General features: G+C 49.1%; 1 protein-coding gene across 3 annotated transcripts in view; it reads left to right on the top strand.

Annotated features, from left to right (window-relative positions):
- Window positions 1-223: 223 nt before the first annotated feature.
- The window catches only part of LOC125133483 (kallikrein-15-like), a 38596-nt gene continuing 21428 nt past the window's right edge, over window positions 224-17391 (top strand). For 2 of the 3 annotated variants that reach the window (XM_047791638.1, XM_047791637.1), the window contains exon 1: window positions 224-332. The gene's annotated coding sequence lies outside the window, so the exon portion shown is untranslated. The remainder of the gene's footprint in view (window positions 333-17391) is intronic. The other variant, XM_047791635.1, reaches the window with a different exon arrangement.

Here is a 17391-nt window from a genome sequence, read left to right as displayed (position 1 = left end):
AGCACAGAAGCAGCTGCCTCTGGGATGGCTCTCCCCACCTTCAGGTGACCTTGCTTTCCTGGTCGCTCTCTTCTTTCCTCCGAAGGGCATCCTCTATTTCCTTGCCATCCCCCCTGATAACTGGCCCCTGGGATTGGCTTTTCTTAGTTCACATTCGAGAAGCTGATTGGCTGCTCCCAGGTCAGGTGCTGCCTCTGGGTCCAATCAGCTATGAGAAAGAAGGGTGGGGCCTCGAGTCTCCTCTTCATCGGCGGTGGTCGGCGGTGGTCGGCAGCGGTGCCCCCAAGAAGGCGGCGGGAGTGGCCGTCGAGGAAACGGACACGTCCGGAGAGGTAAGTTGTAGACTTCACCATCCAGATTATATTTACTCGGTTCACTTTGGTTTTTGTCTACAGTCATAAACGTTTCCTTCTCACTGCTGCACGTTATACTCTTGTGTCAGTGTAGTTCAATTTATTTGCCCGTTTTTTGCTGTGACTCAGCATGGGGGTAGTTTCTAGTTTCTCCAAAAGTTTTAAACAGTTGAATACTTTCCTGATGTGGCCTTTGCTAAAACTACGACGCAAAAAGTTTAGGAGACGCAGTGGGCTTTGCGGCTTCACCCACCCCATCGCCATGCTTCTGACCCCTGATGGCAGAAGCCTGATGTATCCTGGATCCGGTTTAGGCTCCAGGGTGAACAGGAGATCAGAAGGGAAGCGCGTGAGCCAGGAGGAAGAGGTGGAGGGACCATGAACTTGTCTGACTTAGCACAGGGCAAGCTGAGCTAAACAGAAATGAAGCTGTCATTCTCCACAAGGCATTACCGCCCAAGCGGGTGTCTGGCTCGGGGCTGGCACGTGACCTGAATAAAGCTGTTCACCCTGCACCCGGGCAGCCACGTGATCCAGTTCTAAGCAATAAGGCATTAGCTGGGAAGGTCCTGCGGTGGCCCCAGTGGGTTAAAGGATCTGGCAATGCTGTAGCTGCAGTGTAGGTCGCAGCTATGGCTGGGATTCAGTCCCTGGCCTGGGAACTTCCATATGCAGCAGGTGAGGCCATTCAAAAAAAAAAAAAAAAAATGGCCTCGGAGTTCCCGTCGTGGCGCAGTGGTTAACGAATCCGACTAGGAACCATGAGGTTGCAGGTTCAATCCCTGCCCTTGCTCAGTGGGTTAAGGATCCGGCGTTGCCATGAGCTGTGGTGTAGGTCGAAGACGCGGCTTGGAGCCTGCGTTGCTGTGGCTGTGGCATAGGCCAGTGGCTACAGCTCCGATTGGACCCCCAGCCTGGCAACCTCCATATGCCGCGGGAGCGGCTCAAGAAAAGGCAAAAAGACAAAAAAATCAATAAAATAAATAAAATAAGTAAAATAAATTAAAAAAAAAAAAAGGCCTCAGCAGGAAGGAAGCTGACTATTATCCATGAGGACTCAGGTTCGATCCTTGGCCTTGCTCAGTGGGTTAAGGATCTGGTGTTGCCGTGAGCTGGGGTGAAGGTCACAGACGAGGCTCTGATCCTGTGTTGCTGTGGCTGTGGTGTAGGCCGACAGCTGCAGCTCCACTTCTACTCCTAGCCTGGGAATCTCCATATGCCTTGGGTGTGGCCCTAAAAAGAAAAAAAAAAAAAAAAAAAGAGAGAGACTAAAACCTCAAGTGTCTGGGCTACTGTAACAGATTTTCGGTTTGCTGATACAGAGGTGATGGGGGAAATAAAGTCTCCAGGAACTAAAAGCCTAGGCGTTGGACGTATTTGACTTCCTCTTCCTTGATGCAGCTCTGTCCTTGCCAGCAGGGAGGCTGGCTCGGGAACCAGGATGGGACCTATGTCAGTAAATAGTTTGCATTAAGGGAGGAGTATGCTTGCTGCGTGGTGATGAAAGCGGTGCGAAGTGGGCTGTGGTGGTGCAAGAAATAAGCTTCTTCAGCAACATGGATGGAACTAGAGACTCTCATACTGAGTGAAATCAGTCAGAAAGAGAAAGACAAATCCCATATGATATCACTGAGAACTGGAATCTAATATACAGCACAAAGGAACCTTTCCACAGAAAAGAAAATCACGGATTTGGAGGAGAGACTTTCAGATGTCCTGGAGGGGGAGCGGAGTGGGAGGGATCGGGAGCTTGGTGTTAACAGATGCAAACTATCACTCTTGGAATGGGTTTACCATGAGATCCTGCTGTGTCGCATTGGGAACTCTATCTAGATACTTATATCACAACACAGCAATGGGAGGAAAAAGTATGTATACATGCATGTGTAACTTGGTCCCCATGCTGTACAGCGGAAAAAAAATAAACAACAACACCACAAAAAGAAATAAGCTTCTTGGTGTTCCCATCGTGGCACAGCAGAAACGAATCCGACTAGGACCCGTGAGGTTGCAGGTTCGATCCCTGGCCTCGCTCAGTGGGTCAAGGATCTGGCATTGCCATGAGCTGTGGTGTAGATTGCAGATGTGACTCGGATCCCACGTTGCTGTGGTTGTGGTGGAGGCCGGCAGCTGTAGCTCCGATTGGACCCCTAGCCTGGGAACCTCCACATGCCGTGGAGGCGGCCCTAGAAAAGACAAAGAGACCAAAAAAAAAAAAATTTTTTTTTTTGAAGTAAACAAGTGAAAAGAGTGTCCAGGAGGCTGAGTTTCTTCTGCAAGGTCAGGGAAGCGGTGTGTGTGCTCCTGTCTGTTTCTACTCACTGGGGCCACCTTCTGATACAATTATACACCCTTAACTTATTAAATCAGCCCCTTAATCTACCCCAATGTGGCTGATTCTTGCTTGAACACCCCGCCCCCCCAACACACGTACCAAATGCCCCGAATTGGCTCAGGGTGTTAGAGAGGCCAAGACTAAGGACAAAACATGTCATCGGGTGTGTCTCGGAAAGCTGGCGCGTCCTCCACCCCAGTGCCCTTGCTCTTGGGGTGATCCTGGCTAGAAACCGAGGTCAGGGAGTGGCCCCAATTTTGCTGGTGGGAGGACCTTCCCCATGCATTCTTCACACCAGATAAGCATCTAATTGTTGGCTACAGGGAGGTTGGCAGTGGGTTAGCTTTTATTAATAATAATGATAACTATGACAATGACGACAGCTACCATTTATTGAGTGCCAGACACCTCGCTGCATTCGTGGCATGTCGGGTCTCTCTGGTTGTGACAGCAGGGTCTCAGGAGGGAGGAGCTCAACAAGTCAGGAGGCTGCCAGGGCAGCGAGGTTGGGTGAATTTGGCTCCCCTTCTGCAGGTGGTACGTGGCGGAGCCAGGCTGTGAATCGAGAGAGTAGGAGTCCTGAGCTCACGCCTGAAACCACAAGGCACTTGAGCCAACGAACGTAAACAGAGGGATGCAGGGTCAAAGCTAGGGAGGTGGGTGATGATTCGGGGAAGAGGGAAGGTATGGGAATAGGGGAGAGAGGCGGAGAGCTTTAAAGAAAGAGAGACTCGGAGTTCCCGTCGTGGCGCAGTGGTTAACGAATCTGACTAGGAACCATGAGGTTGTGGGTTCGATCCCTGGCCTTGCTCAGTGGGTTAAGCATCTGGCGTGGCTGTGAGCTGTGGGGTAGGTTGCAGACGTGGCTCAGGTCCTGCATTGCTGTGGCTCTGGTGTAGGCCAGTGGCTACAGCTCCAATTCGACCCCTAGCCTAGGAGCCTCCATATGCCGTGGGAGCGGCCCAAGAAATGGCAAAAAAAAAAAAAAAAAAAAGGCTAAAAGAGATTTAGAGACAGAATTATTTATTTTCTTTTAAGTTTTGTGTATTAAAGTAGTGTTGATTTATAATGTTCTCTCAATTTCTGCTGTACAGTAGAATGACCCGGTCATACATATATACATACATTCTTTTTCTCATATTATCTTCCATCACGTTGAGGATCACAAGTGATGGGATTAAGTTCCCTACGCTGTATGGCAGACCCTCATTGCTTATCTATTCTAGATGCCATAGTTTGCATCTACCAACCCCAGACTCCCCGTCCATCCCTCTCCCTTCCCCTCTCCCTTGGCAACCACAAATCTGTTCTCCATGTCTGAGTCTGTTTCTGTTCTATAAACGGGTTCATTTGTGCCATGTTGTAGATTCCACATAGAAGTGATATCATATGGAATTTGTCTTTCTCTTTCTGACTTACTTCACTTAGTATGAGACTCTCTAGTTCCATCCGGGTTGCTGCAAATGGCATCGTTTTGTTCTTTTTTATGGCTGAGTAATATTCCATTGTATATATGTACCACATCTTCTTAATCCATTCATCTGTCAACGGACTTTCATGTTGTTTCCATGTCTTGGCTATTGTGACTAGTGTTGCTATGAACATAGGGATGTATGTATCTTTTTGAATTGTAGGTGTGTACAGACACAGAGATTTAAAGAGGAGAGAGAGAGAGAGAAGGAGCCAGCCCTATGTGGAACCATAAAAAAAGACTAAAACAAAACTACAGAGAAAGGTTCAATGGAAGGACTTAGGGAAATTGAGAGAAGGTCTCAGTAAGATAGATACAGGGAGTTCCTGTTCTGGTTCAGCGGTTAACGAATCCGACTAGTATCCATGAAGACATGGGTTCCATCCCTGGCCTCCCTCAGTGGGTTAAGGATCCGGTGTTGCCGTGAGCTGTGGTGTAGGTCGTAGACATGGCTCAGATCTGGTGTTGCTGTGGCTGTGGCTGTGTCCACTCCGATTGGACTCCTAGCCTGGGAACCACCATATGCCATGGGTGTGGCCCTAAAAAGAAAAAAAAAAGTTACATTCATACATTCATAGACACATACATAGACAGATAGCTAATTAGCTAGCTAGATAAAGAGGGGAGAGACACACAGATACCAAAAACAAAAAGCAAAACCAAAAACCAGAGAGAAGGATAAGAAGGATTCCTACAGTGAGAGTTTTTTTTTTGGGGGGGGGGGGGAATCAATCCAGGACCCTAGATTTCCTCCGATGACCCTGACCTAGCTCTCCCCACTTCCAGATGCCTAAGTGCCCCACCCCCACCCCTTGGGCTGGGTCCCCCCCCTGCCCCCCCCCCCCCCCCCCGGATAGTGTCTGCCCCATAGTCCAGAGGTGATGAATTCAGCAGAACATCTGTTTCCTGTTCTGGATGCTGGGACCTGCCTTGAGACTTCCGGTTGTGGGGCAGAGGTAATGAACACGACTAGGATCCGTGAGGATGCGGGTTTGATCTTCGGCCTCGCTCAGTGGATTAAGGATCCAGCATGCCATCTGGAAGTTTCCAGGCAGGGGGTCCAATCCGAGCTACAGCTGCTGGCCTAAACCACAGCCACAGCAAAGCTGGATCTGAGCAGCATCTGCCACCTACACCTGAGCTTGCAGCAAGGCTAGATCCTTAACCCACTGAGCGAGGCCAGGGATCGAACCCGCAACCTCCTGGTTCCTAGTCAGGTTCCTTTCTGCTGCTCCACCGCCACCACCACCATGGGAACTCCAGAACTTTCTTACTATTGTCCCAGAGTTCCCTAAGCTGCCTGCACAAATGTGAAGGGAGTCATTGATACTTAAGCATCCCCTAGGATTCAGTTTGAGGAGTTTATTCCTGGCCCCTCTTCAGAGCAGCTGAATCAGGAGTTGCAGGTTAGCAAGATCCCCTGGCGATTCCTGTTCCTCTTCAGGATTGAGAGGCACCGCCGAGCACCCAGGGAAGAAGGAATTTTAAACCCGTGTTATTATGAATCCACCATTTGCTCCATGGCGCCACCTTGAGGCCCATTGAAGAACTGACTTGGGAAAGCCAGGAAGGTGGCAGGACATCTGGAGTCTGGTGGCTTCGGGTGCCGGTTCCCGAGGTATTCAACCTATCTGAACCGTGGATGGGTCAAACTCCTTTACATACCACTGGGATGACAGTTCCGCTTCATGTACCGTGTTTGCCCCAGCCTGGGTGCAGGAAGACCAAACAATGCTCTACCAATTTCAGGAGGCATCTTTGCTTCCAAGGTGGAACCTGGACATAATTCAGGGGCAAAAGGCCACTGAGTCTAGAGTATTTGGGTTAAATTGTGCCCCCACCCCCCAAAAAAATACGTTGCAGTCCTCATCCCCAGGACCTCAGAATGTGGCCGTTTGGAAACAGGGTCATGGCAAATAATTAAAGATGAAGTCATGCTGGACAAGGGTGGACCCTAAACCAGTATAACTGGTGTCTTCATATGAAGAGGGAAGGTGATAAGAAGACAGAGACACAGGGGAGAAAGCCATGGGAAGACAGAGGCAGAGTTTGGAGTGATTCTGCTGCAAGCTGGGGAGTGCCAAGGATTGCCAGCCACCAGCAGAGGCTGGAAGAGAGAAGGAACTATTTTACCCAGAGTCTCAGAGGGAAAACAGCCCTATAGATACCCTGACTTTGGGCATCTGATCTTCAAAACTGTAAAAGAATACATTTCTGTTGTTTTAAGCCCCTCAGTTTGTGGGACTTTATTACAGCAGCCCCAAGAAATGAATACCCATGGGAAGGATGATTTTATTTTTCATTTCAGGGCTGCAGCTGCAACATATGACAGTCCCCAGGCTAGGGGTGGAAGCAGAGCTGCCGGCCTATGGCACAACCACAGCCATGCAGGATCCGAGTGTGTCTGCAATCTACCCGGCGTCTCACAGCAGTGCCGGATCCCCAACCCACTGAGCAGAGCCAAGGATCCAACCTGCATCCTCAGGCATTCTAGTTGGGCTTGTTACCTCGGAGCCACAGCAGAGCTGGAAGGTTGAACTTCTATGTACATTAAGGAAGTTAGAAAATATCTCAAGAACTCTTTCCTTGAGAGGAAACCAAAGCTAGGACTACTTTACAGCAGAAGGTAGCAAAAGGCCAATACATCTCTTCAACAGCGTGTGAAAAGGTCTCAACATTTTTTTCTTTTTTTAAGGGACACATATGGAAGCTTCCAGGCCAGGGATTGAATCTGAGCTGCAGCTGGGACCTACACCATATCCTTCAAGCCACTGTGCCTTTGGGGATAGACCCTGAGCCTCTGCAGCAACCTGAGCCACTGGAGTCAGACTCTTAACCCACTGCACCACAGCGGGAACTCCCTCAACATCTATAATCATGAGAAAAATGCAACTTAAAAGCACCATCAGACAGATGCTCATAGCAGCTTTATTTGCAATGGTTCCACATAAGGCTTTTAGCTATCGACCTTAACTTTTCCACAAAGGAGGATGCCCACATGGGCACTCTGGATTCTCAAAGGCATTGGTGCCATCTTTTTCCTCCTAAATGTTCTCATTAAGTCCCATCATAGGACATGGCCTGAGGTTTTCTCTCCTTGCAATTTAGACTGCATCAAAGCATATGAGGCCTTTCCATTGTGGCTCAGTGAGTTAAGAACCCAACATAGTGTCTGTGAGGATGCGGGTTCGATCCCTGGCCTTGCTCCGTGGGTGAAGGATCGGGCGTTGCTGTGAACTGTGGTATAGGTTGCAGATGTGGCTCGGATCCCGCGTTGTTGTGGCTGTGGTGTAGGCCGGCGGCTACAGCTCTGATTTGACCCCTAGTATGGGAACCTCCATATGCTGTGGGTTTGGCCCTAAAAAGCAAAAAAAAGAGGAAGGAAATGAGGCTAGTCTGAAATGAGATATACTGTAAGTAGAAAATACACCTCAGATTTCAAAGACCTCTTATAAAAAAAGGTAAATGATCACATTAATATCTGTATTGAGTACATGTTCAGACTATTGCAGTCTGTTTTAGGTTAAATAAAATATAAAGATTAACTTTACCTTTTTCTTCTTACCTTTTTTTTTTTTTTTTTTACTTTTTAGGGCCGCACCCGCAGCCTTTGGAGGTTCCCAGGCTAGGGGTTGAATCGGAGCTGTAGCCACCGGTCTGCACCACAGCCACAGCCACGCCAGATCTGAGCCGTGTCTGCGACCTACACCCCAGCTCCCGGCAACACCAGATCCTTAACCCACTGACCGAGGCCAGGGATCGAACCCGAGACCTCATGGTTCCTAGTCAGAATCATCAACCACTGAGCCATGACGGCTCTGTCTCTTTTTTTTTTTTCCCCTGTCTTTTTGTCTTTTTCTAGGGCCGCACCTGCTTGAAGAACATAAGCTTGCATCTACCCCGGTCCTTATCTGTGGCCCTATTTTCTGCTCCCAATCAATCAAACCACTTCCTAATCTCTCCCAAGGGAGGGCACCGTCTTCAGGGCATTAGCCTGCTGTGGCCGCTTTTGCCTGGCAAAGCAATAAAGCTGTTTTTTTCTTCTTTGCCCCAAGCCCCGTCTCTGCATTTCTATTCGACACCCGTGGATAGAGGCTGAGTTTCAGCCCCAGCTTTGCTCTGTATTGGACGTCTGTGAAATGATAAGCTTGGTAGTACAGTTTTACAGGATTGCTTTCAGGATGATGGAACATAACACTCTAGAAAGCTTTGCCTCTGGCATTGGGTCTCAAGAAAGACTGTCTAGAAACTGAAACTGAGGAGTTCCCGTCGTGGCTCAGTGGAAACGGATCCAACTAGGAACCACGAGGTTGCAGGTTCGATCCCTGACCTCGCTCGGTGGGTGAAGGATCTGGCATCGTCGTGAGCTGTGGTGTAGGTTGCAGACGTGGCTCAGATCCTGCGTGGAGGTGGCAGTGGCCAGCAGCTGTAGCTCCGATGCGACCCCTAACCTGGGGAACCTCCAGCTGCTGCAGGCGCGGCCCTAAAAAAGCAATAAATAAATAAATAAATAAAAGAGCCTGGGCAGCAAATAGTGCCCCAGAGAGGCAAGGGGAAAAAATATCAGTGCCTATGTGATACCGGAGAAGGGGGAGGTGCCTGCAGCCCTGCATGCATTTCACAGAAGTTGCTGCGATTCTCCTGAAGGTTACAAATCCCTTGGAGCCGACAGCACCGTGAAGGCGTTTCGTGTTTTTCTAGATACAAGGAGATGCAAGAATTGGGGTCATAACATCTTCTCCTACAATGTCTGACTATCTGGAGACCTGTTCTGCCAGTTTTCCTAGAGCGGGGGAATGCCTCAGTCCTGATGTTCACCCCAAGCTCTGCTCAGGGGGGGTTGCAGGTCGGCACCTGCTGTGGCTCATGATTCAGTCCATGTAGGGGCGGGGTGGGGGGGGGGCAGGCGCCAAACTCCAGGTCCCAGGCAGAAGGGTGGCAACGGATGCTAAAATATGTTGCCTCATCTCAGGTTCCCGAATAATGAGGGACTCCGGCTTTGGGAGGTCGTCTTTCCCTTACATTCCTGTCCTGGGTCCGAAAGATCATTGTCTTGCTGAACTTGAAGTCAGGCCCGATCTTATCTTTCATTCATGACCCGAGGCATATCTTGTACTTTTTTTATGGTTTTATTGTTAAGCAAGCCTGCTTCCTTGCAGGCAATCTGCTGCCTTTCTTGAGCAATTATTAACTTGCTGGAGTTCCCGTTGTAGCTCAGCGGAAATGAATCTGACTAGGATCCACGAGGATGCGGGTTCGATCCCTGACCTTGCTCAGTGGGTTAAGGATCCGGCCTTGCCATGAGCTGGGGTGTAGGTTGCAGACGCGGCTCGGATCCAGCATTGCTGTGGCTCTGGCGTAGGCCGGCAGCTACAGCTCCGATTCGACCCCTAGCCTGGGAACCTCCATGTGCCGCGGGAGCGGGCCCAGAAAAGGGAAAAAGACAAAAAACAAAACCCAAAAAAACCAATATACCTTGGGAGTTCGTTCATGGTGCAGTGGGTTCAGGCTCTGGCATTGGCACTACAGCAGCTGTGGTATGGGTTCAATCCCTGGCTCGGGAACTTCCCCATGGCGCAGCCAAAAAATAAAATAATAAAACAGCGTACCTTAGGCAATAAGCCAGGGAAGCTTTGGTGCTGTGTTATTTACCGGCGCTGATAACAATTAAGGGAGTCGTCGCTAATTTTCACACTTAGTCATGATTTTATAACTTATGCAACTAACTAAAGGAGGTGTCACAAATTTCGTAACCAACTCCAGAATCAGGAGGTCTTTCTTAACATTTTATGTGTTTATTTTTCTTGTTTGAGGGCCTCACGTTTTGGGTATTCACTTTTCGATTGATTTCCGTTCCTTTTTTTCCCTCCCATGTGTATTGAGATATAATCGACCCTGTGAGTTTAAGGTGTGCAGTGTAATGATTTCACTTACCTACGTCATGAAATAATTACTGCAATAAGGTTCGCAAACTCCCATCATCTCATATAGATGAAAAGAAAAAGAAAAAAACCTTTTTTCCTTGTAATGAGAACTCATAGGGTTTATTCTCTTATTAACAGCTTTCCTAATGTAACAGTGGTAGGTGTTTTGTGTTGTTTTGTCTTGGCCATGCCCACAACATGTGGAAGTTCCAGGACCAGGGATCGAACTCTCACCTCTCTCCCTGTGCTGTAAAAAGACACAACCCCACACTTGGGCTCTCTGTGATCATCAGGAAGTCATCACACTGCATCAGAGGCATCTCTTTTCTCAATAAACTCTTTCTTCTTGGAGCTCCCCTCATGGCTCAGCAGTAATGAACCCAACTAGTATCCATGAGGATGCAGGTTCAATCCGTGGTCTCACTCAGTGGGTTAAGGATCCAGCATTGCCGTGAGCTGTGGTGTAGGTCACAGACATGGCTTGGACCTGGCGTGGCTGTAGCTCTGGCATAGGCCGGCACCCGTAGCTCCAATTCGACCTCTAGCCTGGAAACTTCCATATGTCGCAGGTGCAGCTCTAAAAAGACAAAAACAAACCAAAAAAACCCCTCTTCTTTCTCTTCACCTCACTATGAGCTTTGAACATTCTTTTTCCGAACCACACGTAAGGACCACAACACCTATGTGCATTTTTCACTCAATCTTATGTGCTTTATTTTCAATCTGCTTTTTCTGGCCAGGTCTGATCACCACAAAATGAGTAATAAGGTTTTTAGGGTGTGGAGGAGGGAGAGAGAATGTCTTGCCAGCTGAGAGCTTTATACTCAGATATAATTATGAATCATCTGTCATTTTCACAGCAGCCATTGTCTTATAACTTATGTAATTATCTCAACAGTGTTTCACAAACCTTGAAGCTAATGAGGCCTTACAAGTCTTGGATGTTTATAACAGAAAGAAGAATCCACCAAGTGCTCTGAGCACCAGGAGAAACCTTACTTTTCAAGAAGCCCAGGAGTTCCCATTGTGGTGCAGCAGACATGAATCCAACCAGGAACCATGAGGTTGCAAGTTCGACTCCAGCCTCGCTCAGTGGGTTAAGGATCCGGCGTTGCCGTGAGCTGTGGTGTAGGTCGCAGTCTCGGCTCGGATCCCATGCTGCTGTGGCTGGGGTATAGGCGGGCAGCTGTAGCTCTGATTAGACCCCTAGCCTGGGAACCTCCATATGCCACGGGTGGGGCCCCGAAAAACAAACAAACAAACAAAAACAAAAACAAAAGCCCAGCCTGGTGGTTAAAGGCAAGAGGAAAATAAATAAAGACACATCTTGTTACTGAAACTCGGTCTGTCTAGCAGGGCTGAATAGAAATGAGAAAACAGAGTTTTGAGTGAAAGAGAAAAAAATAGTTTTATTTCTTTGCTGGGCAAAGGAGGCCGTGGCAGGTTAATGCCCTACAGACTGTGTCTTCCTCCGGGAGGGATTAGAAAGTGGTTTTATAGTTTGAGCATAGAAAATAGAACCATAGGTAAAGATCGGGGCCCATACAAGATTCCATTCTTCTTTTTTTTTTTTGTCTTTTTTGCCTTTTCTAGGGCTGCTCCCGCAGCATATGGAGGTTCCCACGATAGGGAACCCCCTACACCACAGCTCACAGTAACGCTGGATCCTTAACCCCCTGAGCGAGGCCAGGGATCGAACCTGCAACCTCATGGTTCCTAGTCAGATTCGTTAACCACTGCGCTGGCAACTCCAAGATTCCATTCTTCTTCAAAGCTGGTGTTTAGTGCCCTCAGGACGGATTCTGGTCCTCCTCTGTTTCTCTTTTGTTGGGGGCTTTCCTTCTGCAGAGGGTTCGAAGAGATTCTTTGGTGCATTCCTTAAGGGGGAGCCAGACCCTGCCCTGAGGCGCACCCTTGTCTCTTGACGGCTCCTCCCTGGTTTCTGCAATTAGTGATTGTTTGGACCTGTGCTTTGGAACTCAGGGAGGATCTGAAGCCTACCACCTATTCCCTATAAACAAGCGGGGAACACAGGAAGGCTTGTGTGCCCAGGAGCCCCAAGAGCACTGCTGGGTTTCAATCCTTCCACTCACTTGTTCTGGCAGCAAAAATCCTTGTAGAGGACCCAGGAAATATATTTTCATTCTTTTGTTTTGAAGAAGGGGTAAGGACAAGACAGACAGGACAGGGAGGACAGACATGAGACGTGAGGTCACAGTGGAGACTTCTCACTCACTCTGTACCTTTTTAGTAAAGCTTTTGGTACCCTGTGGAAATCACATCTCATCTAAAACATGCAGTAGAGGAGTTCCCATTCTGGTGCAGTGGAAAAAAATTCAACTAGTATCCACGATGATGCAGGTTCGATCCCTGGCCTCTCTCAACGGGTTAAGGATCTGGCGTGGCCGTGAGCTGTGGTTTGGAGCCAGTCACTGACTCCACTCGGATTCCCTGTTGCTGTAGCTGTGCCAGCAGGCATACCTCCAATTCAACCCCTAGCCTGAGAACTTCCAAAGGCCGTGGGTCCAACCCTTAAAAAAAAAATGCAATAGAAATGATGTTACACATACAGAAATCCTCATGCAAGGCTCCCTGGGTTCAAACCCCACTGTTTCTTACCGTGGAGCCTCGGAAAATGACTTGACTCTTTGCCTAGGTTTCTCCTTGCTTATGGTGGAGACAGCAAAAAGCAGCAACATCTTAAGGTTAATGGGAATATTAGCAAGTTAATCTGGGAAAAACAATTTTACCCAGCATGCCCTGGGCATTGTTAGCGATTAGTTAACACTCTCCCCCAGCAAGTAAAAACCAAGTGCTTCCTTTTTCACCTCCCCCGCCGCCCTAACGAATAGAGCCAGTGAGGCATATACTGAAAAAAACTGGTTTCCTTCTATAATGGGGAAAGTCGTATTTCTGAATCTATCTCTGCCTTTTTAAAAGACAGGCTCGTGGTTTTAGAGAATTAAGAACAGTGACGCGAAGGAGGAGTTCTCGTGGTGGCGCAGCAGAAACGAATCCGACTAGTATCCATGAGGATGCGGGTCTGATCCCTGGCCTCGTTCAGTGGGTTGGGGATCTGGCGTTGCGGTGAAGCTGTGGCCACCGGCTGTAGCCCCGATTCGACTCCTAGCCTGCAAACTTCCATATGCCGCTCCTAAAAAGAAAAAAAAAAAAAAAAAAAAAAAAAAAAAAAAAAAAAAAACGGGGCACAGCGGGATGGGCGCGGCATCTTTCGGGAGCGCTCGGACGCAGGCTCCATCCCGGCCGCGCACAGAGGGCTGAGGATTCTGCGTTGCAGCCCGGGACCTCCATCTGCCATGCGCGGGGCAGCCAAAAAAGAAAAAATTAAAAAAAAAAAAAAAAAAAAAAGACTTGAGCTCACCGAGCGCAAGGCTCAGAGGTTGGTTACCAGGTGCAAAGCTCAGGTGGCGGCCCCTGCTCCCGCCACCAGCCTGGGCTGCACCTGCCTCCTCGGCTCCCACCTCTGGGTCCAGCGCTGGCTGCTGAGTCTCAAGAGAACCGGGCCCCTCCTTGGTCTCAGCCCTCGCCCGTCTCTCTCTCTCTCCCTGTGTTTTTCTCTGTCCCCACAAGGGGGCAGTGTTGCACAGCGATTCGGTGCACAGAGGCGGGTGAGGGGGGTACTCACATCCAGCCCGCCTGGTGCCGCAAATGACTCTCAGCTTCTCTGGGCCTTATTTTTCTCATCTGTGAAGTGGGGGTGATAATAGCTCCTATACCAAGTCCGCTGCATGACGATGATGATGTTATCGAATGATGATGTTGTCATTTGCCATTTGCTTTCCCTCCGCTCTCTTGGTGCCCAAGTATCCACCTTTCTATTTTTCCTTCCTCACTGGGGTCACAGAGTCTGCTGCCACCTGGGGCCAGGCAGGTCAGGGGGAAGCCGACTGGCTGGGAGCCAAGGAAAACCATAGGACGCCCCCAGGGCAGTAGCCACTCGGAGCCTGCAAGGGATGGATTATGGATTATGGGATGGATTATGGCCACTGGGATGGATTATGGCCACTCGGAGCCTGCAAGGGATGGATTATGGCCACTGGGAATGCAGATGCTTTGTTGACACCTGTCAGGCCTTTTCAAGAGATGCTTAAGCTCTCCCAATCTCTCCCTCTCTCTCTTTTTAAAAATCTTTTTAGGGCTGCACCTGCGGCATATGGAGGTTCCCAGGCTAGGGGTCGAATCGGAGCTGTAGCCACCGGCCCCCGCCACAGCCCCTGCAACGCCAGATCTGAGCTGTGTCTGCAACCTACACCACAGCTCACGGCAGCAGGGGATCCTTAACCCACTGAGTGAGGCCAGGGATCGAACCTGCATCCTCATGGTTAGTATTCAGATGCGTTTTTGCTGAGCCACGATGAGAACCCCATGATGTCCCCATCTTTCAATGCTGGTGACCAATTAAAGAAAAAAAAAAGTGATCCAAGGATTGTGGGCAGCTTCTAGAAGCTGAAAATGCTAAGGGGATGGACTCTCCCCCTAGAGCCTCCAGGAGAAATCAGCCCAGTGACAATGACTTTGGACTTTGACCTCCCAACTGTAATAGAATAAATGTGTGTTGTTTTATGCCAGTAAATCTGTGGGAATTTCTTACGGCACCATTTGGAAATGAATGCAGATTGACATAATATATTTCATGCTAATAATCAGGCTATATCATATATATGCAAAAAACATAGGAGGGGTGTGTGTGTGTGTGTGTGTGTATACATACATACATATATATATATATATATATATATATATATATATATATAATCAGAGTGTAGATACTGATAATAAGGGTAGGGGTTCCTGTTGTGGCTCAGTGGATTAAGAGCCTTTCATAGTATCCGTGAAGATGTGGGTTCCATCCTTGGCCTTGCACAGTGGGTTAAGGACCCGACATTGCTGCAAGTGGTAGCATGGGTCACAGAGGTGGCTCAGATCTGGCACTGCTATGGCTGTGGCATAGTCCGGCCTCTGCAGCTCCAGTTCAACCTGGCAACTTCCCTATGCGGCAGGTGTGGCCCTAAAAAGAAAAAAAAATTTTTTTAATTAAAAAAAAAAAGGGTAGAAGTTCCCGTTGTGGCTCAGCAGTTAATGAATCTGACTAGCATCCATGAGGACGCAGGTTCGATCCCTGGCCTCGCTTATTGGGTTAAGGATCCAGCATTGCTGTGAGCTGTGGTGTAGGTCGCCAATGCAGCTTGGATCCCATATTGCTGTGGCTGTGGTGTAGGCTGGCAGCTGTAGCTCCGATTTGACCCCTAGCCTGGGGACCTCCATATGCCCCGGGTGCAGCCCTAAAAAGACAAAGAAGAAAGAAAAAAAAAAGGATAAAGTAACAGAGCAGCTCTAGGTGGGGGGATGGTGGAGGTTGGGGGGAAAGTAGGGAAGGCTTCTCTGAGGAGGGGGTGTTTAAGAAATCTGAATAAGTGTGTAACTGGGCAGGGCCCTGTGGGGCTCCTGTGTGCCCCCCCCCATTGCTTATTTTTAGGGAATAAGCTTCAGGCTCCAGGACCCTTCCCGAGTTCCAAAAGGCAAAATTCAAACATTTACCAATCAGGGAAGGGAGGGGATGCAGAGACCCCGGAGGAGCTGTCAAGAGACAAGGGTACAGCCTCAGGGCAGGGTCCTGGTCCTACCTCAAGGAATATAGATAAAAATAGCTTTGAGTTCTTGATGGAACCCAAACCCCCAACAAATGGAAGATGTTAATGAAGCCTTCTTTACTCCAGAAAACAGATCACCAGTCTGCTGAACACCAGATGCCAGCTCACCTCTACCCTAATCCTTATCTGCATCCTGATTTTCCATCCTCAAAACACCTCCCAATCTCTCCCAAGGCGGTAGGGGGACAGTCTTCAGGGCATTAGCCTGCTGTGACCCTCCTTTGATTGGCAAAGAAGTACAGCTATTTTTTTTCTCCTGCCCCCAAAACTCTGTTTCCACGTTTCTATTCAGCGCCAGTGGACAGAGTTGACAAGTGTCGCAGGAAGAGGGACCCCCTCCAAGGCCTCGAGAACGGGCTCTTTTCTAACCCTTGGAAACGAATTGTCTGAGGAGACACATGTGCTGACAAAGCCAAAAACTTTATTGGGAAGGGGCATTGGGGCAGAGGGCCGTAGGGTGAGGGAACCCGGTAGAATGGCCACGTGGCTTGCAGGCTCAGGTTTTATGGGACTGAGTTTAGTTTCCGGGTCATCCCTGGCCAACCATCCTGCTCGGCTCGTACCTGGTCTGGCTCGGAGTTCTTGGTGGCACGTGAGGCTCTCAGCCAAGATGGATTCCAGCGCCAAGGATTCTGGGAAGTTGGTTGTTTCCTTCCTCATACTGGCCCCTCCTAAATCCTCCTGGTCAGTCCTCAGGGCAGCACCACGTTCCTTATCAGGATCTTTTTTTGTGCCTGGCCAAGGTGGACAGTTTCAGTCAGTGGTCCCCTAACGTAAGGACTTAGGCAGGTAGATATCGGGGCAAAGAGAAGCAGCAGCAGGTGCAAAGGTCCTGAGGTGGGAACATGTTTCACAAGCATCGAGGATGCAGGTGTGGCTGGAGTTATCAATGGGGAGCGGGTGAGAGAGGAGGTCAGAACAGGGACAAAAGGGGCAGATCACATGTGGGTTTTTGGGTCATGGTTAGGATTCTAGCTCCTAATCTTGAGTGTGATCAGAAGTCTTGCAGATCACAGGAGTTCCTGTTGTGGCTCACCAGGTTAAGAACCAACTAATATCCATGAGGATGTGGGATCAATCCCTGGCCTCCATCAGTGGGTTAAGCATCCAGGGTTGATGTGAGCGTGGTGTAGGTTGCAGACATGGCAAATTCCAAGTTGCTGTGGCCGTAGGGTAGGCTGGCAGCTACAGCTCTGATCTGACCCTTAGCCTGGAAATTTCCATATGCCCCTGGGGTGGCCTTAAAAAACAAACAAAAAGAGCAGGTGGGGAGTTTCTGCTGTGGTGCCACAGGATGGGTGGTCCCAGCCAGAACCGGTTAGCAAACTGGTTCTGTTTGTTTCCACTTAAGACCACTTAAGGTTTTTCATTTGGCTAATCTTTTTTTTTTTTTTTTGGTCTTTTGTTCTTGCTGTTGTTGCTATTTCTTGGGCCGCTCCCTCGGCATATGGAGGTTCCCAGGCTAGGGGTTGAATTGGAGCTGTAGCCACCGGCCTACGCCAGAGCCACAGCAACGCGGGATCCGAGCCACGTCTGCAACCTACACCACAGCTCACGGCAAAGCCAGAGGCTTAACCCACTGAGCAAGGCCAGGGATCGAACCCACAACCTCATGGTTCCTAGTCAGATTCGTTAA

Source organism: Phacochoerus africanus, chromosome 8 (assembly GCF_016906955.1).
Source record: "Phacochoerus africanus isolate WHEZ1 chromosome 8, ROS_Pafr_v1, whole genome shotgun sequence".
Taxonomy (NCBI): domain Eukaryota; kingdom Metazoa; phylum Chordata; class Mammalia; order Artiodactyla; family Suidae; genus Phacochoerus; species Phacochoerus africanus.
Note: the sequence above shows the minus strand (reverse complement) of the source record. Positions and strands in the feature narration are given on the sequence as shown.